Raw genomic sequence first — 26,075 nt, 5'->3', positions numbered from 1 at the left:
ATGGCCCACTAACATAGACAATGCCTGGTTAACACCAGACCAAAAGAAACTCAGCCTTGGACAACTAATAAACATATGCCGAAATTCTGCAGGAAACTCCTGACATTTCGGCCACTATGATTTAGTTTATAATGATTGGTTCACAGCCCTTTTAGAAATAAACTCAGGAGTGTAATATAGCATAAATATAGCCCGATGCTGCTGCAGTTTCAGATTCACGGATGTGACTGCTAAATCTAAGGTCTCCATAGAATCCTGTATTTCTTTTTAGTTATTACTGTATTAAACATCCGACTTAGCTTTAGTGCAATCTGCAGCCCATCGTCACTGGCATTAGCTACCCGTGTCTGATATACTTTGCCTGTACGCCCTCGACCTAAAGTCTGAAAGAATGCTGACAAACGACACTGGCCCGTCATACAACTGCCCAAGCCATACTATACCCTTACCTTGCCACCTTTTCCCAACAGAGTCATGGAATATCTCAGTTGATGACATTATCAATGGAGAAATGAACCCCGTCTTCATCAACCCCCCCCCACCCCCACAGTAGACTAGACCCCACCTTCTTCCCAGTTAGCCGCTGCATTGGCTGTCCACTCGGATGGAATACGTTTATCAGAAGTGAACGAGACACCCTGTTGGTGAATCCTGCTCTCCAATACTTTTTTTCTTCCAGAAACAAAGCTTATGAAGCAAGGGAAGTGTTTTGTTTCTGAGAAGCAAAGAAAACCCAAAGGCACAACCGTGCAGGGAGTTCGCCCCAATGTACTGTGGGGACCATTATTTCTTTTCTGTGCTCAGGTCCATTTTATCTCCTAAACTAGTCATCCAATCCCATATCCAGTGCTTGAAATTGAAAAATAAAAGTGCAGGTATTCTGTACCAGAGTACCTGCTTGTTTCTGAGAAGTGAAAAAACAACACTGGGTGTGGGCTTCCCACAGTAAGGCCAAGCCTCATCAATTCTACTAAACAACCAGAAAGCCAATACTAAGACCCCTATTTCCCTAAAGTCCCTAAAGAGGCTTTGAAGTAGCCACTCCATGTTTCACTGTGCAGGTGTTAACCCGCCTGCCCCTTTAAGAAGGGAGAGAGATCCCTTCCAGTGAGGGACTGCACCCACCTGCAGGGCAATGTCTAGGTGGTACATAGGGCCTCGTTTTCCCCCTCCAGTGGGCTGCCATCAGGAGGTGCACTGGCAGTGCGCCTTTTCACAGTGTCTTTGCCTCTGTGCCCACATCTGTAATAACGCGCAGGCACAGAGGCAAAGGAGTTCCCCATACAAATGAGAGAACATCCTCTGGTGAATGTGCTACAAGCAACTGCAGCCCTTTCTGTAATACCAAAGTGCTCTTGGGGCGCACAAAGTAGGCGCACATGCCAGTTGCACCCTCGGGGCACTTTACATATTATGGCCCCTGGTCCATAACCAAATAGGTGCTCAGCAAGATATACTAACTACAAGCCAGTTTCTACTCAAACATACTTCACAAAGTACCTTAAAACCCAGATTCACAGAGAGGTCCAAAGATGCACAAACATAGTTCTAACCTCTCGAGTTTATTCCAAAACATGAGACAAAAGCCAATAGACATCACAACAACCCCAAGTTTGAGAGAACCAAATCAACAAAGACCTTATAGAATTAAATGACTTGCAACATAAAGTAAAGCACTAAGAATGCCGGCTCCTGCAGCTGAAAATGAGATGATATCACAGTGATTTCTGAACCCCAAACCCTTCATCTTAATGCCCAATAGCTTGTGACAGACACCCCAACCTCCTTCAATCATCTGTATCCTAAAATACTGAGCTACTATTTGTCCATATTGGTTAGCAATGATTGAAGAATGATATCAATTGTGTGGGCAAACATCCTAAAACAGTCAAGCGCTCTTTCAGTCATCATCCCCAACAGTGCCACACTTCAATAACAGCATCCTACAACTGTAAAATTACTATTACTGAAGAGCAGCCGTGTCTCCAAATGCTGAGTCACCTATGTGATAACAGACATCTTCATTTTACCTACCCTGCCACTACATAAATGTTTCACAGAGAAACCTAATAGAACTCAAATACACCTTAAACATTCAGCGCAGTCCCAACCCAATACCCCCTAACCTAAACCTAACCATTACCATTCACACATGCATTAGAAAGGAAAATCAGAACATTTTAGGCCCATTTTGTTTCTGCCCTTCTTCTCGAAAGTTGCAGAGAAGCATGTCAATGCCCAATTCATAAGTTTTCCGAGAGACTAATAACTAACTCCATGAGACTCAATCACGTTTACTAGCCCAGTCCAGCACAGAGTCAGCCTTATTACTGGCCTCCAAGTCTCTCAGACTCTGTGCCAACTGGGGTCAAACAGCAGCACTAATAATGCTGGACCTTAGGACCTCATTTCATAATGTATCCCATGGCCTTCTGTTAGAACGGCTAGGAAACTGGGCTTAGCTTTGAGGTGGCTGGCCTCATTCCTCTAGAACTCCAACTTTAAGGTAGTTCAAAGACCCTTCTCATCGGAAGTGCTTCCTCTGGCGCAGGGGGTGCCTCAGGGCTGTATGCTGAGCCCTACTTTGTTCAGTCTTCACACGTGCCCCCTGGCAGATATCATTAAGCAACACAATGTCACCAATGTGTCTTGTGCCGATAATGCAGCTTATTGTCACTCTCTACCATGAGGAGGGTGGTGATGCATCTCAATTTAGATCCTGTCTGGTGGAACTTGCAGAATGGATGAACAGGAGCTGCTTCAAACGTAATGCCAATAAAACAGAGGTACTCATTGTTGGTAAACAACCCTCTGTTGGGTCTTCAGCTGGTGGCCTGATGCACTTGGTCCTACTCCAGTTCCCCGGCCCAAAGTGAAAAATACAGGAATCTGGTTTGACAGCAATCTAATTTTTGATGGCCAAATATCGTGTTTGGCTGGGAAATGTTTTGGCACTTTCAAAATTCTTTTAAAATCATTGGCCTTCTCCCTATACCCACCAGGAAAACAATAGTCCAGGCTCTTGTTATGTCCAAACTGGACTATTGTTACATACTCTATATCAGAGCCACACTGGGCAGACTACAAAAATTGCAGAGTACAGAATCTCCTAGGTGTGTGCCCTCTGGCCCACCCCTCGACAAACTACATTGGCTGCTGCTGAGCAAATTAATATCTTTTAAACCCATTTGGCTTTGCCAAAAAATGTGTAATGGCAAAGGTCCCTGATATCTCGTCTTGTTCATGAAACCCTACCAACCCAGTTGAAGACTCAGGTCGACAGGTGCCACATTGGCGGCGATTCCCATCACAAAAAGATCTTGTTTGGGTGGATGCTCCTTCAGTTTTTGGGCCTCGAAGCTGTGGAATATTCTGACCCTTCACTTGAGACAAGAAACTCTAGAAACTACCTTCAGCAAAAAACTTAAAACCTGGTTGTTAGGACTGACCTAGTTTCAGTCCTGGCTCAGTTCTATCTTCCCTTTCTCTGCCCGTTTCTCTTTTTCCGATCTTTGTCGCTGTTTGTGTAGGGCAATCCTAGTGTTGGACACTCCATTTGGATTAATCATTGTGCTTTAAAAATGAATAACATATCATAAGGAGGGTGGGAGCACGCACCTCACAGCCTGTGCTCAGTAACTCTAGACACATGTTTCTGGATAAGATTTCTTCATCAGTGTAAAACAACAAGTAATTTTAGTGGTGCTGTAAATGCTGCCCAAACTCTTCTCAGATCTCTGCGCCGCTCACTGGACGCAGATGAATCAACATAAGCTCGTCAGCTCATTAGATCAAGGGATCCTTTTCAAACAGAAGGAGGGTGGGAGCACACTTCCGCAAATCCCTGCATTCAATTTGCCTGAATGAATCATGGTAAATGTAGTGCATTATAACACTTACTTCAGTAGTAGCCTTTAATTTGTCACCCTTGTTGGTGCAGCCTGTGCTGTGTAACTCTAGACACATGTTTGTATATGAATTCCTTCATCTGTACAGAGCAACAAGTCATTTTGGGGGTGCTGTAAGTGTTACCCAAAGTCTTCTCAGGTCGTTGTACCACTCACTGGGTGCAGGTTCATAAACACACATCCATATAAGTGCAGGGACAGCAGCAAATGTGGCACAAAAGAAGTAAACCTGATCCTGCTGCTGGATGTGACAGACTGTGCCAGTGAAATCCAGCAGATGAGTGACACATGATCCACACTCTACACTGAAAGAGGCACCCAGGAAGATAAGAGGAACTTCTTCCATTGCCACCAAGAGCCCATTTCTATCCAAGGGTTTCTTAAAATGCTTGAAACCCTAGTTAACATAGAGAGGTACAGTGACACACAAACATGCCTTTCACTTCCAACATTATGTCTGGAGCAAGGAATACAGTTTTTGAAGTAAGAAAACATCCACAATGTTTAGAGTGATCCAAGCAATTAAACAACTCATCCTATAACTTCAGAACCTGGAAATCCAAATGCCAGTACACATGAACTCTTAGATCCCACATCATTCACTCAAGCAATATCAGCATAATCCTTTAACTCCCCTGACATGCTAAGCTATGCATGCCAACACAAACATGACCAGTCACCATAAACACACCTGTTCAGCACAAACATTTCTTTCAAGTCCATCCAGAGCCATGGAAACCTTCGAAACAAACATCAGACCTCTTCACCAAGAGATATCCATTTCTCAGCCTAAGGAACATGTCAACGTGGTCCTTCTAAACTGTATACTTACTATTACACAGAATCCAGTCTACTGTATCCTCCATCGATAACTCAGACATTGACTACTCCACCTTTCAAAATATGTTTTCAGGAAGTCAGTCTAGCAGTAACCTATTTATCTTAATTGCACAAATGATCATAGGATTCCTTGTGCTAGTGGGGTATTGAGATAAAACTAGTGTGAGGTTTTCAGGATGCACAGAAAAATATTTTAGATTTACTAATGAAGTAAAGTCTTCCCCATCCAAATGCAGAAGAGTAAGCTTCATTTGTTTTCCAGTGAGAGAAGAGTTCTTATTCGTGACATCACAACATAACTGATTGGATTAGAAAATAATCTTTCCTAGAGATATCAACTTACACTGAGAAAACAACCTAGACCCACTAACGTGAATGTTCTCACTGATTCTTAGATACAAGAAACTAGGTCAATACTGCATAACGCTCTCTTGAATCAGGAATTCCACTCGAAAACATACCATTCCCAATGTGTCAGCCTAGTAGTTCTGGATCTTGTTTGAGTTAACCGGTCTGATCACTTACAAAATCACTCTTCATTCAGTTCTAAACATGTGAGACACATGCACCATGGCTTTCAGAGGTACCAAAAAAATATATAAAATACCCCCATGCCAAAGAAATAAGATACTCTCACATTGCACCTAAGATGTTTGCAAACCACAACAAATGTGTATAAAAACAATATCAACACTGATCTTGTTTGAATTTACATACCATGATCAGACACCATATACCTTCTTTAAGTGTGTGTGTGTGTGTTTTCACATCTAACATGGGCTTCGATTGGAATTCCATAGAGCATATTATCAAGCCCATTTTCGCTGCTTTAGCGGCAGTTTTCTGCCGCCAAAGCGGTGATAATGTTATCGCCTGTCTTGATAATATGCCCCCCAGTGTTATCACTGCTATTTTTCCGCCTATTTTGATTGTCAACTAACGTGGTGTACGTGTCAGTAGGTAAATGGGGGAGATCCCAATTTGTGGGGCACTTTCTGATTGCTTTCACTTTTCAACTTCATCCGACAGAGCTAAAACCCGCTATTTTAGGGGAAATACCTATTTTTATAATGTTTTAACTATTGTAACAAGATCCACGGCAAAACAGCCCGTCGCTTTATAACTTTTCTTGTTGTCTAAATCAGCGTACAGTTGTTGATCTGCAAGGACGATCCATCTATTTACACACTTGTAATAGTTGGTTCCACTAGCGCCTTCACGGCTCCCTTGGGATTATGGTAAACGGGGGTATATCTGATGGACTTCAGGGGTACCTCAGGGGATAAGTCCTTCGGGCCAACTGAGCCCTTGCTTGGAGGTCTCACACTTGTTGCGTAATACAAATGCTGAATAATCTAGTGCACACTGTGTACTTGTGCTGTTAGCATTGACATATTTCTGGTGGCAGCTGCTCTGTTGTGTCATCCTGCAATTACAAATCAACGCACCGCAAGTGAACCATAATGTCGCCTTCTCTGTTTACTTATTTTATGTGTATTAAATATGACTTGAGTGAAAAATAATTCCCCACCCATGATTGTGCTCAATAAGTAATAGACCTGGGACCGCACCACTGGTTGTATTTATGGATGCTAGTGGCGGGGGCTGCCATGCCATACTAATGGCAGATTCTGTGCTACACAGGTGCTAATTAAGAACAGTCTGCCGGAACTGGCATCTTTATCATGGGCCCACACGATTTATTAATAAAGTCTGCTCGGTTTATGAGTTTAACTAGTGGAAGTTCCTCATACCTGCTCGCGTTTTTTAGCAGCATCATTTCCTTCGCATGTTTATTTCTCCTCTCATCTATTTTGCTTTCAAGTTTTACTAAACAACCTGGATGCAGATATGATAATACTCAATTAAAACAGTACAGTATCTATTTTATTTGAGGTGTTTGTATAACATGGGTGCGGTCCCACATGGGTATCAGGTGCTTTATGTAACAGCTTTGAATAAATATAATTCCCTTACATATATATTCTGATAGGCAGTACAACTTTTGATTGTTGGCACAGCATTATAATTGATTGCTAATAAAAAAAGAAGATATTTCGTATTATTTCTTTCAGTTCAAAAAAGGTACTAAACGGAATAGTACACCTGCCGTCTTTTATCTATGGTTTCTGCGCCATCGTAGACGTAGAGCTTGTGCTGTTTCTAGGTATTCAGAAAATAAAATTAGTGGCACCCAATATTCTTATTTTACTTTCCAGTAAGACTATGGTAAGTAGACATAGGAAATGCACCAGTGTCATGAAAGCTAAATGCCAAATGTGGTCTGCAGTAACATATGTCAGAGACAAATGGTGCACCAAAATATATTTGTATGCATTAGCTAAGTCACACCTATGTGTTGCCATGCAAGCCCACAGGGATAGGAGCTTAGGGGCACATGTATGAAAAAGCCGTTTTGCGAGTCCTTATTAGCGATTTTTAGTGAATCGATATTAAGGACTCGCAAAATGCTATGTAAGTAAGAATCGCAATTATTATTGTGATTCCTACATATTCCTTTCTTGCGAATTGCAAATTGTGATTTGCAATTAAGAAATACCTTCCCATTCATTCCTTATGGCCTAGAGGCCCACAGGAATGAATGGGAAGCCATTCGCAATCTGCGAGTACCCATTAGGTACTTCCATATTGCGAATGCAATTTCGAGGGTGCAAGGGTGTTAAAAGGACACCCTGTAGCACCCATGAAGAAAGTATGTGTGCACATGTGGCACACATACATGCCTTAAGGGCATGTATGTGTGCCAGATGGCACTTTATAAAATATGCCCAAAATTTTTCAAAGAAATCGCAAATTACCACCAACCTGAAGTTGGTGGTAATTTTCGATTTCTTAAGCCAAAATCGCACAACTTTGTTGCTTCCTACATTGCATTTAAGGAATCACAATTTGCGATTCCTTAAATGTATTTGCAAAATAGGAAATCACACATTTTTCGATTCCCTATTTTGCGAGGGCCTTTTGGAAGGATACATCCCAAAAAGGCTTTTTCCCTTTTCCAAACAGGTCGATTCTGAGAAACGGCCCGTTTGCGAACGGGTAAAGGGCTTTATACATATGCCCATTAATGTCTTAGAGTGGGACATGCTAATTATTTAAGAAATGCAGTAAACAGCCACTAAATGCCTTTTTTCACTAAGAGATAACGTTGCAGTTTCCTGTGAGAGGGGTTCGTGGTAGTTAAATGCTTAACTTTACAACTTTTGCTAAAATCAATTATATAAACGGACTTACAATGTATTTTATTGAGCTCTGTGTCAATAACGGATTTTTGTCATCTTTTAAACATCCTATGTCATACTGACTGGAAGTCAAAAAAAGTTAAACTAGTTCTGTCGGCATTGTTCTCCTCCAATGGCAGTAATTAGCACTAAAACTAGGCGTGAAGTGAAATGTTGCCAGGAAACAATACATCAAGTTCTGAAGGCAGGAAGACTGTTTTGGGGGTAGGCACCCAAACACTAGCATTTTTGACGATTGGGCAACAGCTGGTTGGGCCAATTGAGAGATGGAATGAACATCTGGCAGCACAAAGGACCAGAGCACTAGCCTGCCTTTTCACTTTGAGATGCCATAAGGATTCTAAAGTGACAGACATATTTTCATTCAGACGGGTATGCAATTAATTTGCTTGTGCCCTTACTAGGGACTGAAGCTGTTCCTAAATCAGGAAGAGTAGGTGGTTTATCATTTCCAAATGGATGATTCTGGTAAGGCCATCAAAGCTCACGAGGTGGAGGTCACTTCTGCCATCTTTAATAAAGGCCTATGGAAGGTTTACAGTCAAGCTGTTAAAGTCCAGGGAAGCAGGGGTGGCGTTTTAGTGTTAAATCTGCAATTATTAAGCTGAGAAAAGTCTTAAACCAATGGCTATTGCACTGGCCAATTGTGGCAAACTCCTCAGAATACTTCTGAACCTGGAAGAAAATATCTTTAGGAAAAAGAATCATGACTGCTGGGGAAGAAACATTACAGACTCCTGCTCACCACTTTCACCCGGGGACTAGAATTGTTCACCAAGGGTCAACCTGCTGCCCCCCACCTTTGATTGTCTATGGAACTCATAAAGACTAAATAAAGACTCCATCATTTGAGGAAGAAGCAACTGCCTAGTTGGGAGTTGACAACACTGGGGCCTGTAGGACTCCTGATTGGATAAAACACCTATAACTGAAGAGTCTGCTTGGGAAGCCTGTGAGTTGTAGGAGAGACCAGGAGTGACTTTCCAGAATCTGCAAGAATATGAAGCAGCACTTTGTTTAATTATTTCTGGCTAACTATATGCATCAAGTTGGTATACAGTCAAAATATTGAGTTTTTAATATCAATTTACATTAATATCGAATTAAAAATATAGAATGGACACAATATCGAACGGACAGAATATAGACTGCAAAAATATCGAATAGAATAGCATTAATATCGAATTAAAAATATAGAATGGACACAATATCGAATGGACAGAATATAGTTTACAAAAATATGGAATGGACGGAATATAGAAAACAAAAATATAGAATGGACAGAATATAGACAACAAAAACTATAGAATGGACAGAATATAGACAGCAAAAATATCAAATTTGAGGTAAGTAAGTTAATATTAATTGTTTAATATTATCTAATTAAAGTATTTTTTATGTTAGTATATGTGTGAAAAGTGTATATTTTTTCTAATTTATGTTAATTAATTAATTTTATGGTATTTAATTTTTGCGTAATATAATTCTGTAGCGGGTTGTGGGTTTACAGGGGAATAGGGTGGGAAGTAATTTAATTACAATTAATTAAATATGTTAATTTATTTATTGGTATTTATTTTGAATTAATTGTTAATTAATTATTAATTGGTAATTATTAAAATATATTTGGTAATTCATTTTAATTAATTGGTTAATTGATAATTATGTTAGAACCCAGATTTTGAACAACTCAACTCTTCACATCAAAAGGATTTTTGAGTGTGCCGCATCTCTCTACTTGCCTTAGGCCAACCCGTCTCAATTGTATGGTGAATAGAGAGCTGTTATCTCTTATGGTGTGCACTACCACCGCCCCTGTTGTTCCCAAGAGGCAATTGTTTGAAAAAACAAAATTTCCACCCACTGTGAGTTGCACCACCAAATGTCATTAACACAAGTATAGATGGAATCTATAAAAAGTGTCCATCAATGGTTGTTTTGCTTTTTTAACTCTTCTTTATTCAATTTTCATCGGGCAGCCAACGCGTTTCGTTCAAAAGAACTTCGTCAGGGAGTGCTGACTGTGTCCAATAAGCACAGACATCACCTCTTGTTCTTCTACGTTCTGTGTCCAAGTATAAGTAAGCGGCTACTGTGCCAGGAAAAATAGCGTGCTGCTTCGGAAGAAGGTATCCGTTTGTAGGTTTGCCCTGACGACACTTTTTATAGATTCCATCTATACTTGTGTTAATGACATTTGGTGGTGCAACCCACAGTGGGTGGAATTATTGTTGATAATTATGTTACTTTTATTAATTTATTTTCTTTAGCAGGTTGTGGGTTTATAGGAGAATAGGGTGGTGAGTAATTTAATTATAATTTTTTTTAATATATATTTATTGGTATTTATTTTGAATGAATTGATATTAAAATATTTAATTGGTAATTAAATAAAATATAATTGGTAATTTATTTTAATTAATTGATTAATTGATAATTATGTTAATTTTATTAATTTATTTTATGTTGCGGGTTGTGAGTTTGTAGCGGAATAGGGTGGGAAGTAATTTAATAGTAATTAATTAAATATTTTTATTTATTTATTGTTTTTTTGTAGTTCAAATTTGTAATTATGTTTTAATTGTTAATTGGTAACACATTTTTATTAATAGGTAATACTTTTTAATAATTATTTTTTATTTGTATTTTTAATTGATTAATTATTATATTATATAAAATTGTTAATTACTTTGAATTGATTAGTAATTTGTATTAATATTTGATTTATTTTTATTTCTATATGAAGTATTTACTTTCCCTACTGTTGCATTTTCTGGAGTTGGAATAGTAATTTTACCGCTACGCTATCCAACGCTTTCCCTACTGTTGCACTCTCTGGAGTGGGAATAGTAATTTTTACCCCTACGCTTTCCAACGCTTTCCCTACTGTTGCACTCTCTGGAGTGGAAATAGTAATTTGTACCTCTACGCTATCCAAAGCTATTCCTACTGTTGCACTCTCTGGAGTTGGAATAGTAAATGTTACCCTCCTGCTATCCAACGTTTTCCCTACTGTTGCACTCTCTGGAGTTGGAATAGTAATTTTTACCCCTACGCTTTCCAACACTTTCCCTACTGCTGCACTCTCTGGAGTTGGAATAGTAATTTTTACCCCTACGCTATCCAACGCTTTCCCTCCTGGTGCACTCTCTGGAGTTGGAATAGTAATGTTTACCCCTACGCTATCCAATGCTTTCCCTACTGTTGCACTCTCTGGAGTGGTAATAGTCCAGGTTGGGGGTGGTACCCTAAAATATATCGGGTTTCTGAGGGGCCCCATACACCCCTATTAACAACTTTAAGTGCCTATTAATAAACACCCGCTCTTTGCATAGGCACGCCTTGGACATTTTTGAGTTGTTGACATCAGAAAAACCACTTTGTCTTATGCTCACTGAAACTTGGCTCAATGAGTCTTTTAACCCTGATATCGCGGCAGCCATTCCTTCAGACTATATACTTCACAGACAGGATAGGGCACTGGGTAAGGGTGGTGGAGTCGCACTTGTAGTTCAAAGATCTTTCGCCTGTGCGATCATACCATCCTTGCCTATCTCTGGTTGCGAATCCCTCGCCTTCTCCATCACTCTGTCCCCTCACCAATCGTTTTCCGGGCTCCTGATTTATAGACCTCCTGGTCTGCGGGGTTCCTTCTTTGATGAGCTTCAATCAGCTGTCACTACTCTCTGCCTGAAAGTCGAACACTGCATAGTGTTAGGGGATTTTAACATCCATATGGATGTCGAGTTGGACTGTGAAGCTATCAAAATCAAGGACATCACCGCCCCTCTAGGTCTAACTCCTTACATCTCGAATGCGACTCATGATAAGGGTCACACTCTGGATCAAGTGTTTTCCACCATTCCCCTTATCACGACCTGTTCCATCTCTGTTCTCTGGTCTGACCACTCTTTGATCAGTTTTCTAATTCAGGGCAGAAGTAAGACATCCTGCATAAACTCGGACCATCTTAGGCACCCCTGTAGACCTTATCATAAAATCACTCCCGAAAGCCTTGCTCAAGCGTATCAGGAACATCCCTGCACTTAATCCGGCCATTTGGAGAGGGACCTTGATATGTTTCAGAAATGGCTGACCGAGAGGCTTGATGATCTTGCTCCACTTTCTACGCCCCGTTCATCTACCAAGCGTAATTCGGCTTCTTGGTTCTCAGAGTCACTCGCTCTGGCTTGGCGTAACTGCAAGTTAGCCGAAAGACTCTGGCGGAAGCAATACGATAAGGAAGCCAAGTCTGCCTACAAATCATCCATCAAGTTCTATCACGCAGATATTCTGGAGGCAAAAAAGAACTAATTTGCAAACAGAATTGAGTCAGCATCAAACTCCTGTAAAGAAATCTTTACCATCGTTAAGGAATTTATCTCTCCCAAATCCAGCACTGTTCAGTATAAGTCAAGTCAAGTCAAGTCATAAAATTTGTATAGCGCACTACATACCCAGAGGGTTTCAAGGTGCTTAGGAAGGGGAGGGGGATTATTTGTCAAATATCCACGTTTTAAGCTGCTTTCTGAACGCTAGGTGATTCTGGGTGAGGCGAAGGTAAGCGGGGAGTGAGTTCCATGTTTTGGCAGCCAGGTATGAAAAGGATCTGCCTCCCATGGTGGTCTTGTTGATGCGAGGAACAGTGGCGAAGGCTTGACTGGAGGAGCGAAGTTGGCGGGAGGGGGTGTAGAATGACAATCGCGAGTTGAGGCAATCTGGTCCGATGTCGTAGAGTGATTTGTGTGCGTGGGTAAGCAGTCGGAAAGTGATCCTCTTATTGATGGGTAGCCAGTGGAGGTCTTTAAGGTGACCAGAAATGTGTTCGTTGCGTGGGATGTCTAGTATGAGCCTGGCTGAGGCGTTTTGGATTCGTTGTAGTTTCTTCTGGAGTTTAGCGGTGGTGCCTGCGTATAGGGTGTTTCCGTAGTCCAGTCGGCTCGTGACTAGAGCGTGGGTGACTGTTTTTCTTGTTTCAGAGGGGATCCAGCGAAATGTTTTTCTGAGCATGCGAAGAATGTTAAAGCAGGAAGAGGATACGGCGTTGACTTGTCTGTTCATGGAGAGTGAGGAGTCCAGGATGACGCCAAGGTTCCGTGCGTGGTCTGTCGGGATGGGTGCTTTTCCGAGGGCTTCCGGCCACCAGGAGTCGTCCCATGCAGAGGGGGATGTACCTAAGATGAGGACTTCTGTTTTGTCTGAATTCAGTTTCAGACGGCTTTGTTTCATCCATTCGGCGACTTCTTTCATTCCTTCGTGTAGGTTAGTTTTGGCGGTGCTGGGGTACTTGGTGAGAGAGAGGATCAGTTGAGTGTCGTCCGCGTAGGAGATGATGTTCAGGTTGTGTTGGCGGGCGATGGTCGCTAGGGGGCTCATGTATACGTTGAAGAGGGTGGGACTGAGTGAGGATCCTTGAGGTACGCCACAAATGATTTCAGAGGCCTCGGACTTGAATGGTGGGAGGCGGACTCTCTGGGTTCTTCCGGTGAGGAACGAGGTGATCCATTCCAGTGCTTTTCCTTGGATACCGATGTTTCTGAGGCGTTGTAAAAGGGTGCTGTGGCAGACAGTGTCGAAGGCTGCAGAGAGGTCGAGGAGGATGAGGGCGACTGTGTCTCCATTGTCCAGTAGAGTTCGAATGTCGTCTGTTGCTGCGATGAGGGCGGTCTCAGTGCTGTGTTTGGCTCGGAAGCCAGATTGTGAGGGGTCGAGTGATTTGTTGGCTTCGAGGAAGGCGGCGAGTTGGTTGTTGACAGCTTTCTCGATGACTTTGGCCGGGAATGGAAGAAGCGAGATGGGGCGGTAGTTTTTGAGTTCGGCGGGGTCTGCTGTTGGTTTTTTCAGAAGGGCGGTGAGTTCAGCGTGTTTCCAGTCTTCTGGGAAGGTATCGGAGTTGAAGGAGCAGTTGATGACGTCTCGGAGGTGCGGGGCTATGACGGAGTCTGCTTTGTTGAAGATGTGGTGAGGGCATGGGTCTGTGGGGGATCCGGAGTGGATGGAATTCATCAGGCGGATGGTGTCCTCAGTGGAGATTGGGTTCCAGGCGTTAAGGGTGTTAACGGGGGGAAGATGGTCAGCTGATGGTAGGGTGGGTTGGCTTCCGGGTTGGTTGTCAAAGCTGTTGTGGATGTCAGCAATTTTGTTGTGGAAAAAAGAGGCTAGGGAGTCGCAGAGGGTTTGAGATGGGGTGATGTCGTTGGAGTTGGCCGCGGGGTTGGAAAATTCCTTGACGATGTTGAATAGTTCCTTGCTGTTGTGGGCGTTGTTGTCAAGTCGATCCTTGAATGCTGTTTTCTTGGCTTTTCGGATCAGTTGGTGGTGGGTGCGGGTGGCGCTTTTGAAGGCGTCCTTGGTGCTGGTGGATGGGTCTTTTTTCCAGGCCTTTTCAAGGGAGCGGCACAGTTTCTTGGACTTCTTGAGATCATCGTTGAACCATGAGGCCTTCTTGTTGCCAAGTTTGTGTTGACGTTTTTTCAGTGGTGCTAAGGTGTCGGCGGTGTTGGATAACCAAAGGGTGAGGTTGGAGGCGGCTTCGTTGGCGTTGGAAGAGAGGGCTGGGGAGGTTCGAAGGAGCGATGTGGAGATCTGATCCGTGGAGATTTTGTTCCAGTTTCTTTGTAGAGTTGGTTGGAGGTGGATGATGGGTTTCGGCTTGTTGTAGGTGAAGTGAACGCAGCTGTGGTCGGTCCAGATGAGATTCGTAGTGTGGCTGAAGGAGACATGGTTGCTGGAGGTGAAGATGGGGTCGAGTGTGTGACCTGCGATGTGGGTGGGGGAGGTGACCAGTTGTTTAAGTCCGAGGTTGGCGAGGTTGTCCAAGAGGGTGGCGGTGTTGCGGTCGTTGATCTTTTCAAGGTGGAAGTTGAGGTCTCCCAGAAGGATGTAGTCTTTGGAGGGGAGAGCGTGTGGGGTGATGAAGTCCGTGATGTCTTCACTGAATTTTGCGCGGGGTCCTGGTGGTCTGTAGAGGAGGGTGCCTCTGAGTGTGGTCTTGGGGTCGATGTGGATCTGGAAGTGAAGGTGTTCGGAGTTGGCGAGGTTGGTGTCAGAGCTGGTAGAGATGCGGATGGATTTCTTATGGATGATAGCGATTCCTCCTCCTGTATGGTCGGTGCGGTCCTTGCGTGTGATCTTATAGTCATCAGGGATAGCGATGGCGATGTCGGGGGCGGAGGAAGCGTTCATCCATGTTTCCGTTAGGAAGGCGACGTCAGGAGAGATGGTGTCTAGGAGGTTCCAGAGGTCAATGGCGTGCCTGTGGACCGAACGGGTGTTGAGAAGGATGCATTGTAGGTGGTTGGGGTCTGGAATCTGTGGTGTGGTCGTAGCGGGGATGTTGTCGGTGCCGCTAAATTTGCAGGAGAGGCAGGAGAACGGTCCATGGGTGCGTCCAGGAGCGGCATGGACGCAGTTGGGGGCGCGACCAGGGTTAAGGGCTAGGAAGGTGGCGGCATCGTAGGTAACGCGGGAGGGCTGGGGAGCGCGAGGGGCAGGGGGTCTGGCGCTGGGCGCGGTCCAGGCGCGGACGGGCGTAGACGGGCTTACCTTTGGCGCACCTTCGGCGGGGCCGAAGCGCGTGGACGCTGCGCGTGGGGACATTGGCCATAAATGGATGGTGGAGGGGGCGGAGCGTGGGAGGGGCAGCAGCTGGGAGGCGGTAGCAGGGAGGAGGGGCGGGCCAGGGGACACACAACAAGATGGAGGGTCACAGGGCACCGGGGGCTAAAGGATAAACTTAATAAACCAACACAGCGCGAGGCTGAAATCAACAACCAAACACAATGCGAGGCGGAATTAATGAATTAAAGGCAGCGCGAGGCGGAGTGAAAACAAACAGATACAATGCGGAATTAATGAAATAAATGCAGCGCGAGGCGGAGTGCAAATAAACAGGCACAATGCGAGGCGGAATTAATGAAATAAATGCAGCGCGAGGCGGAGTGCAAATAAACAGGCACAATGCGAGGCGGAATTAATGAAATCAATGCAGCGCGAGGCGGAATGAAAACAAACAGATACAATGCGGAATTAATGAAATAAATGCAGCGCGAGGCGGAGTGAAAATAAATAAGCACAATGCAAGGCGGAATTAATTAAATTAATGCAGTTACAGCTCTGTAGTCTCGGCCAAATCGTCAGCAGGAGCTGGGATCAGGGAGCAATGGTGGAGCGACCGTGCTGGAGGAGGTCCAGGTGAACCTTGGGTAAAGGAGCTGGCTATTTTCTTCAGTACCAAAATTAAACTGATTCAAGAATCCTTCCCTCTCTCTGTTCCCAGCTTATCCCTTATTGATTGCAATCCGTCTTCCTTTTCATCTGATTCCTGCCCCGTTTTATCGGAGTTTCCAGCTTTATCGGAATCTATTTCTCTGGATCTCCTACTTAGGATCAAATCAGGCTCTCCATTAGACCCCTGTCCGGCAATCTTTCTAGCCAGAAACGCCAAGATTCTGAACTCGTTAATTAATGCTGTTCTGAACCTGTCTTTGTCTAGTGGCACTGTCCCGCCAGCCTGGAAGAAGGCAATGGTTGTTCCACTCCTAAAAAAACCAGGCCTTGATCCGGAGAAACATGCCAACTAAAGACCTATATCTCTCCTGCCCAGTTTAGCTAAGATCGTCGAGAAGCACGTCCATTCTGTGCTTTCCTCCTTCCTGGAAGACCACGGGTTACTCCATCCTACCCAGTCTGGCTTCCGCTCCAATTTGAGCACTGAGACCGCTCTATTGGAAGTAAATGAAGCCATTAAGGAAGCTCTCGACTCAGGCGGAAGAGCTATGCTGGTGATGTTGGATCTGTCGGCGGCCTTCAACACCGTCCCTCATGAGGCCCTCTTGAGTAGACTTTATGAGATCGGTCTCAGAGGGACGGTGTTGAGCTGGCTGAGATCTTACCTAGCGGGTCGCCGACAAGTGGTCTGGGCCCCCCCGTACTCTGCCGAGGTGCCGCCGATGGATGTTGGAGTCCCTCAAGGGTCGGTGCTTAGCCCGACCCTCTTTAACATCTTCATGACTCCACTGGCGGAGTCCCTGGGTGCCCAGATCATATCATACGCTGACGACACCCAGCTTCTCTTCACCTGTAAAAAAGGTACAGAGTTTGATGGGGAGAGCATCCACGGTTGCCTTGGGGCTGTCTTCGACTGGTTTCAGCGAAGCAGCCTCAAGTGCAACCCCGATAAATCGGAGGTGCTCTTCTTTGGCTGTCAGGTAGACCCGCCTTGGCAGGAATGGTGGCCGGTGAGTATGTCACCCCCTTCCTCTTCTTCCATGGTTGCTAAAAATCTTGGGATTAAAATTGACAATACCCTTTCACTGAAATCCCAGATTACAGGTCTCACCAGCACTTGTTTTGGTCTGTTAAAAATGCTGCGCAAATTCCTTCCTCTGCTCCCTTTGACCCACAGGAAGTTGACGGTACAGGCTTTAATTTGTTCCAGGCTTGATTATTCTAATGTCCTCTACCTGGGTTTGCCAGACTACCTCCTGCACAAACTTCAGGTAGTCCAGAACTCCGCGGCAAGGGCTATTTTTGGCTTGCCTCGTCATGCTAGGGCTTCGGAGTTGCTTCATTCCCTTCATTGGCTTCCTGTCAAGAAGCGGATTACATTTAAGGCTCTTACACTGGCCCATAAGGCACTCCACTCGGTAGGCGCCTCTTACATTCAGAAACGGCTTTTTCTTTATAAACCTACTCGATCTCTTAGATCTGAATTTCTTGGCTTGGCAACTGTTCTATCCATTAGGAAAGTCAGGATAGGTGGACGTTCTTTTAAACATCTCGCCCCTAAACTGTGGAACTCCCTTCCCGTTGATCTGCGCCGCATTCCCAATTTGCTTGCCTTTAAAAAGGCATTGAAAACATGGCTCTACAATCAATAACTGTTATGTCTCCTGTTTCAATAGCTATATAACAAATATAAGGAGTACCACCAAAGATGAGGCTAAGCAGCCAGTATTGGTGGGATGAGACTCTGATTGGGAAGAAGAAGTCCTTCTTTGTTTTTTAAGGAACCCCTCACTCACCGACCTGGTCGGTGACATGCTTCATCATCGGGGCCACCTTGACAGCCGAGTGCCGGCAAGGTGTGCTGCGACACCTGAAATACAGTGGAGCGGGTATGTGAGTGATGAATGTGAAAAAAATAGGACCTAGTGTATCTGAGGTATGTGATAGGTCACATACCTCAGATACACTAGGTCCTATTAAAGCCTTCATTGTATCTACACACACTATTTTAACATTGTCCAGTAGCCTTAGAATAAATAATATTAAGTCATACCAGGACAATTTTTAACCCACTGACCTTTTTTTCACATTCATCACTCACATACCCGCTCCACTGTATTTCAGGTGTCGCAGCACACCTTGGCGGCACTCGGCTGTCAAGGTGGCCCCGATGATGAAGCATGTCACCGACCAGGTCGGTGAGTGAGGGGTTCCTTAAAAAACAAAGAATGACTTCTTCTTCCCAATCAGAGTCTCATCCCACCAATACTGGCTGCTTAGCCTCATCTTTGGTGGTACTCCTTATATTTGTTATATAGCTATTGAACCTGGGGACTGGGAGTACCCTTCCGTCCGCTCAAGTGGATAAAATCCCTTTACTCTCTATCTCTTGTTATATATATGTCTCCTGTTTCCTCATTTCTCCTTTCAGCCATGGGTCAGAAAGCGCCGGGACACTCCTTGGAGTAGCCGTGCGCTATATAAGACACCCATTAACATTAACATTAACATTAACATTAACATTAACATTAACATTAACATAGTCATTTTTACACCTACGCTATCCAACGTTTCCCTACTGTTGCACTCACTGGAGTGGTAATAGTACATTTTACCCTTTCTGCTATCCTACGGTAAAAATATTGTATTTTTTTTATTAATATTACATTTACATATATATATGTATTAACAAATAAATTTGTATGTTTTTTAACTTACATTAATTATTTATTATTTTTAAGGTTATTTAAGTATTTTAAGTATGTTTAAGTTGATTATATTTAATATTTCATTAATTTTTAATTAATTTAAAGCATTTTAAAAAATTTGATATTCAGACTAACTATATTTTTTACATCAATATTTTTTATTTGATATTTTTTTACTTACCTGTTTGGAGATAGGAGGTCGAGATTTTGGTATTCTATATTTTTTCCTCAATATTTTTGTAATTCAATATTGTTGACATCAATATTGTTTCAGTGATCCCATTAAGTTAAACTGGGGTTTTCTTCTCAGCTTCCAATTCCATTACATGCTGAGTACTCTATTGTTTGGCCCTTTCACAAGGCCACAAAAGTATCTCCATGAGACCTCACTCAAATCATGGGAGCCCATTCCACCACCTACAAAATGTACATGGAAGATATTCAGATTTATCTCAGATTAGAAGAGGGATCTGGGAACTGTGGATAGCAACATTTCAAAAGCCAATACAGCCAGAGATGAAGCTGTAGAGGAGCTGAAACTCACTCCTCTCACTTTCACCTAGCCAGATTCATTGCTTCGGCATAACCCAATGTCACTTCTAGTTTAAGATATGGATACAGTGGAGCAAAAGTGAAGCATAGAAAGAAAATGCCCCATTAGTGGTACACTGCCATCAACACATCGTAAAACTGAAAATGTTGGCAAGTTGTGTAGGTGGTCACCATCACCTATGGGTGATAACACAATAACATTTTTCAATATCATAGAATGTTGAAGGATTATTCATTTGGGGCAAGATGTAAGAAGCTTTTTTCAGGTTGCAAACATCCATATTCACGGAATCGGGCAATTTGTGACCTGAAAAATGCATTTTCCTATGGACCAAACTCTATTCTGTGATTCAGTAATCTATTACCGAATCGCAAAATGGGTTAGTGATTCGGTATTAGGACGGGCCATGTTAAGGACTTCCCTTCCCAATAGTGACGTCCAGTGGTATGCATGAATGTTTTGCAACTGAAATGCGGTCTCAAAACATTCGCATTTTACCACCAAATCCAATTTGGTGGTTGCCTATTTGCAAACAGGAAGGGGTCCAAAGGGACCCTTTCCCTTTTGTGAATGATAGTAAAACCGTTTTTTTTGGCGCGCACAGCAGTTCCACGGACCACTGCCTACTCTTAAAAAACAAGCATTGGCATAGCCAATAGGTCTCGCCTTTGGGACCTTATGTGTTTAGCTAGAACTTTTGGCTAAGTTGTGGAGCATTGTGGCTGCTGTGCATTATGTTGAAAATTTATAATGAAAAGTGTTAAGCAGTTTTGTTACCTTTATGCAAACAAAGACAACATTATATACAAGTGAAAAACTTGATTAAAAAAAGTTTATGACATAAAAAATGTCCTATTTTTTTGTACTTGCACTGCTGGCAACTTCTTCCTGCCTGTTCTGATGCTTGTTTGTTATAATTTATTTTGTTATGGGGGTGTGGGAAATAAATAACGGGGAAGTGGAGGTTGGAAAACAGTAATTTAATTAGACCATGAGCAGCGGACAGACACTAGGGGAGATTCAATAGATGCCAGATTCCAAGGGCAGACTGACGTGATGCTTAGGTGGTGCGCTGATGCAAAATGGTGGTGGTGAATGATGTTTGGTGCTCAGGTGGTGACACTATATGTGTGTATTGGAGGTACGTTGTAGATTGTGGAGTTCTGGAGTTGAAGTATGTTGTTTGGTGTGTAATTTTGTGGTGTGTATTGGAAATGTGTGGCGTTGGATTGTGTGGCCTGGAACCGTGATTTTGAGTGAAATTATGCTTAGTGAAATTGTGTCCTGGTGTGGAGTGCATTTATGTTGATTGGTGGTATATGGTCTAGAGTGCATTTATGTGAGTGTATTTATGTAGCATTGAGTAGATTGCAATTATGTGGTGTGTAATTATGTGGAACTTAGTGGTATTATGTAGAGTGCATTTATGTTGCATTGAGTAGAGAGTAATTATGTGGCGTGTAATTATGTTGTATTGCGTGGTATGGGGAGTGTATTTATGTTGCATTGAGTGGAGTGTAATTATATGGCATCTAAATATGGGCCACAGTGGTATTCTGTGGAGTGTATTTATGTTGCATTGTATAGAGTGTAATTATGTGACGTGTAATTAAGTGGTACTGAGTGGTATGTGAAGTGTATTTATGTTGCATTGAGTAGAGTGTAATTATGAGGTGTTTAACTATGTCGCACTGAGTGGTATTTTGTGGAGTGTATTTATGTTGCAGTGTGAAGAGTGTAATTATGTGGCGTCTAATTATGTGCCACAGTGGTATAACGTGGAGTGTATTTATGGTGCACTGAGTAGAGTGTAATTGAGGTACAGTCACAAACAAAGCTAGGAAGAGAGGGAGGTTCAGTAATGGTGTAGCCAGCAAGGGGTGTGAGAGGTGGAGCGTAGGAGGTAGAGAGCTCGATAAACACATGGCTAACTAGAGACACAAATAGGCATAAATTGATAGGCAGTGAAATAGCGACGAGGGGATTGTTGCACCACAGGGCACCCCTTCCTCTCCTCAGCCGTGCACCCCACCCAGTGCCCATATAAAACTTATCAGCTTCCTTTACTGCCTCTCTAATCCACATTTACCATCTTCCCTGTGCCTTTCATCCCTGAGGATGCAGTTGTTTAGCTCCCAGATCAGTTGCTTCTGGCCTCTTCTCTCGGGCACATTTTATTGTGGTTTCTGCCTCCCGAAACCTTTCTATAATAACATTTTCTGAGAGTGGAAATGGAGAGATCTTAGTGTCACAGAAGTCATATATTATTATTTGCCATGTCAATAGCTCAAACACGCGTAAATGCGCGACCTATCGCATTGCAAATGCTTGTTACATAATCCTCTCACTTTGCAGCCAGAGAAACAAAAGCACACTTCAGTTGCTAAATAAGCATGAATTTGTCAGAAGACATAGCCTATTTGACCTTTGTCTTAGGAGCTCAAAAGAAATGTCTTCAAGGACCACCTCAAGGACAACATGAGACATTTATCCCTGTTTTAACACCAAAGTGAACAATATTCAGTTGTTCCCTACTCACAACATAAGGGGGTCGATTCCGAATCGGGAAAAAAACGTCCGAACGATTTGTATCCGGAGCCTCTCCATACGAATCGTACCCGTCTGTCCGAGTCGCGTAGTATGATCCGTATTCCGTGAATCCGTCCGAATCGTCGTGATCCGTACGTATTGCAAGGCTGAAACCGTGAACCATATGACTCGTACACATACTGTATGACTCGTACACAGGCCGTACGACCCGACGAGTACGATCTGGACCGGGGTATGAGGACACTATTCGTACGGTCCACATCAGGTAAGGGCGAGTCATACGGAAAAGCACACAAACACATACACACCGTACGGTCAGTACACCCCATGATCGCAGGGGTACGCACTGCACCCCTGCGACCATGGGGTGTACGAACTGTACCCCATGTACGGTGCGTACACTCATCGTACATGGGGTACGGTGCGTGATCATGGGGTATACGCACCGTACCCCATGTATGATGGGTGTACTCACCGTACCCCATGTACAATGGGTGTATGAACCGTACCCCATGTACGATGGGTGTACGAACCGTACCCCAAATACGATGGGTACATGGGGTATGATGCGTACACCCCATGATCGCAGGGGTACGCACCATACCCCTGCGATCATGGGGGGCACGGACCGTACCCGGGGGGGCCGTTCCGTACCTGTTTCGGCACGAACTCTGCTTTTACGGCTGTTTTCAGCTCCCGTACTTGCTGGGTCATAAAAACCAGCCGCGAACCATACAGATGTCACGTACAGCAGGTTCCGAGGGAGAATCGTACGGAGATTAGAGTCGTACGGTCTCTGTACGACTCATACGAAGTACGGCTCCTGGTACGAATCGTACTTCGTCGTACGGGGACGTTGCAGGGTACGATTCGTACGGGGAAAAACGCTCCGAACAGCTATTCGGAGCAGGTTTCTCCCGAATCGGAATTGGCCCCTTTGTATGGTGCTCCACTGCTCTCTAGCTAGGTTTGTCCTATATAAGTATCACAACCAAAACTCATTCTTGCACTCAGAATGTCTCACAAGTTACTGATGCCAATCAGAGCACTTCACACTAGTATGGACATTGTTATATAAATACCAATGATACCTGAGATCAAATCAATGCACCAAATGTTGGCAGACCCTCCTCTGATGTCCATTGGCCAGATAAATTAGAGTTGCCTGAAGCTGGTACGTCAATTATTACATAGATATGATTATAGACTGGGCTCGTCAGCCACCTGTAAATAGCTCTCCAGTAGGCAACCCAAATTATTAAATTAAAAGCTTTTTCTTGGTTAAAATAATAAATATCTACCAACACTAAAAGCGTGCATTTGAGATGAAAATGTGTGTGTTTTTAGGACTCATAAACTGATGTTTGGAGAAAAACTACAACTGAATTTTCAGCTGAATTTCCAATAAACACATTCCAACCATTGAGTTGGGCAAGGATAAACAGGCCCTGATGGAAGCATGAAAAAACAACCAAACTTAGTGCAGAGGGCCACTGCTTCCTCTGAACAAGGCACTGCTGCACTGCAGACAGCTACACCCATGTAGTTGGGACAACAATTTGGAACAATATGACTAATACTCGCTTTTTTATGATTCGCCACTCACACTAAAATTGTTAAAATGAAGACAACTAAAAACACTTTAGAAGACAGAGGCCTGCAGCTAGGAGAGTTCCAATCCCTCAATCTGGTGTACAACAGGGGTTCAGACCAACAGTCTCACTTGTAGTAATGGGGCGGGGGGCAGTTGGGGCATTCATTGGGGCATCCTAACCCCACGCCCTTCTAATCGCCGAAGCACCATGGGAGCAACTAGAGGGGGATTACATGGCAGCCATACAGCTACTGCGACCTGCATTGAAACACAACTAGTCACAGGACAGCACAATATTATCTATTGCAGAATAATGCTAACTGCGCTAGGTAACCGGCACAACAGCCAGTTTGATAGGAAAGTAGCCATACTCTCGGCACTTCAGCAGTAACCATCTCTGGTAAGCAAGAACAGTCTGTGCTCTGGGGAAAAACACATGGTGCAAACATCTGTCTTCATATGTCTTTTGATTTTGTTACATTTATTTATTGATGTACTTATTGTAAAATAGTGAGAGTAAGGCAAGTGCTTCCTAGCAACTATTACATGTCCACCTGTTTGGTTGATGTTTCAGTAGGCATGACTTTATCCCAGCACTGCTGCATGATGCTAGGCCGGACATGGGTAGAGTGTAGTTGATCTAAAGGGTTATAGCACCAAGATTGTTATCGGAAGCCTATTTATGTGCAGCTTCTCGGCAAACTGTAGAGGGCAAGTCCTTTTTATCGGAGATTTAGAGAATATAGCATGAAACGTCAACATAATTTAGGAATGCTGCATACAGCAAAGAAGATTAAAGTAAAGTAAAAAGAATTCCTGCAAAAATAAAATAGAACTATGGAGAAGGAAGGAGAGGAGGCTGTCTCAGATGCATCTATGAAGTAGTTAATTAATCATCACCTGCACGCAACGTTGGTACTAATTCTTTCTTCATTTTAGCCTCTACGAAGAAACCATGCATAACACATAACAATGTACGTGCCAAACCTGTAACCAGTATTACTTATATGGACTTGTTCGGTTCAATAAAGACACACCAGACTATGAATGACCTTTACAAACGGACATTGCTTGCTGCTACGGGCAAGTAAATGTACAATAACAATCAACACTTTCGCAAAAAAAATATAGGGCTTCATATAGAGTGAGGCAAATGGGGAAAATCTGATGAAAGGTGAGGGTGGGACACCTAATATCATGTTTCCACCAGCTGAAATCTTTATAGGCCTGCAGATGCACTGTATGTCGTGGTAGATACCAAAATATTAAAATGAATACGTATTTAAAGTCTTCTTTTGATTAGACAGGCACTTGAATGCCCCACATGAATTCTCCTGAAATAAGACCCATTTTGTATTTCATTTTGACGGAATTACATGTTGTTCTTTCTGTAACTTGCTTTCTAGCCCGCAGTGCATATCTCCCATGTGAGTTTTTTACCTGTTGGTGCACAAGCTGTAACGGGGGCAGAGGTGCATGTGATTTACGCTTGGAAGGAAAAAACGTCACCTGTGAAGTGAATACATCTGAGCGGCTGTGCTTGCTTTAGAGCACGGAGGTCTCCTCAAAGCCATGTTTTCAGACAACATAGTAATAACCAGTCAGGAGTATGAGCACGAGAGAGGAAGTAAAAAAACCAGCAGTCGGCGCTGATGAGAACACTGTGAACAAGGTTCCATTTCACCATAGCAGTGCGGCACTTGTGAAACGACAGACATCAGTATGAGCACATGATAGGAAGAAGAAACAAGCAACAAACGAGTGCCTCGTGCGGTGGGGGGGAGAGGTGGGGGCGTGCGCGATTCACTCCCGGGAACAATAATTGCTGCCAGACGGCAGCGCTCGCTCCCGCGAGTGAATCTCCTGACGTGCACGCGTTGTATTGAAGCCAATGGAACGCGTGCACGTGCTTGGGTGAAAAGCCTAAGCGATCGGAAAACGTCTTTTTCCTTTACAACGCATGGGCGTTGCGAAGGCAAGACCTAATGAAAAGAAATATTTTCACCTTTCTCTTTGAAACTTATCTCATTTTCCTTTAAGGAAAACAGGCTGCATAAAAAAATTGTTGCTTTATGTAAAAGCAAACATGGTGGTCTGCTGATCCCAGCAGGACACCATCCCTGTATTTTTAGCATTTCCAAAAGGGTCGCAAATTGGGACCTACCTCAAGAATATTATTGAGGTAGGTCAATAGTGACGACTGGGAATCACAGACAGTGTTTAACACACTGTTGTACATAGCTGTTTGTGATTTTCTAATAGTGAATTGCAAAAATGTGCTATTAGGAAATTTCAAACGCAAGTCTATGTACTCTAGTTCTTTGGATTCTTGTCGATCAAGGGCTCAAAGCAAATGGATAAATGGAATACTATTATCTCAGGTGAAAATATTTACTTGACAATTGATACCACGTCTGACACAAATGCATG

The sequence above is a fragment of the Lissotriton vulgaris genome, chromosome 5, assembly GCF_964263255.1.
Source record: "Lissotriton vulgaris chromosome 5, aLisVul1.2, whole genome shotgun sequence".
In the NCBI taxonomy this organism is placed as follows: Eukaryota; Metazoa; Chordata; class Amphibia; order Caudata; family Salamandridae; genus Lissotriton; species Lissotriton vulgaris.
Note: the sequence above shows the minus strand (reverse complement) of the source record.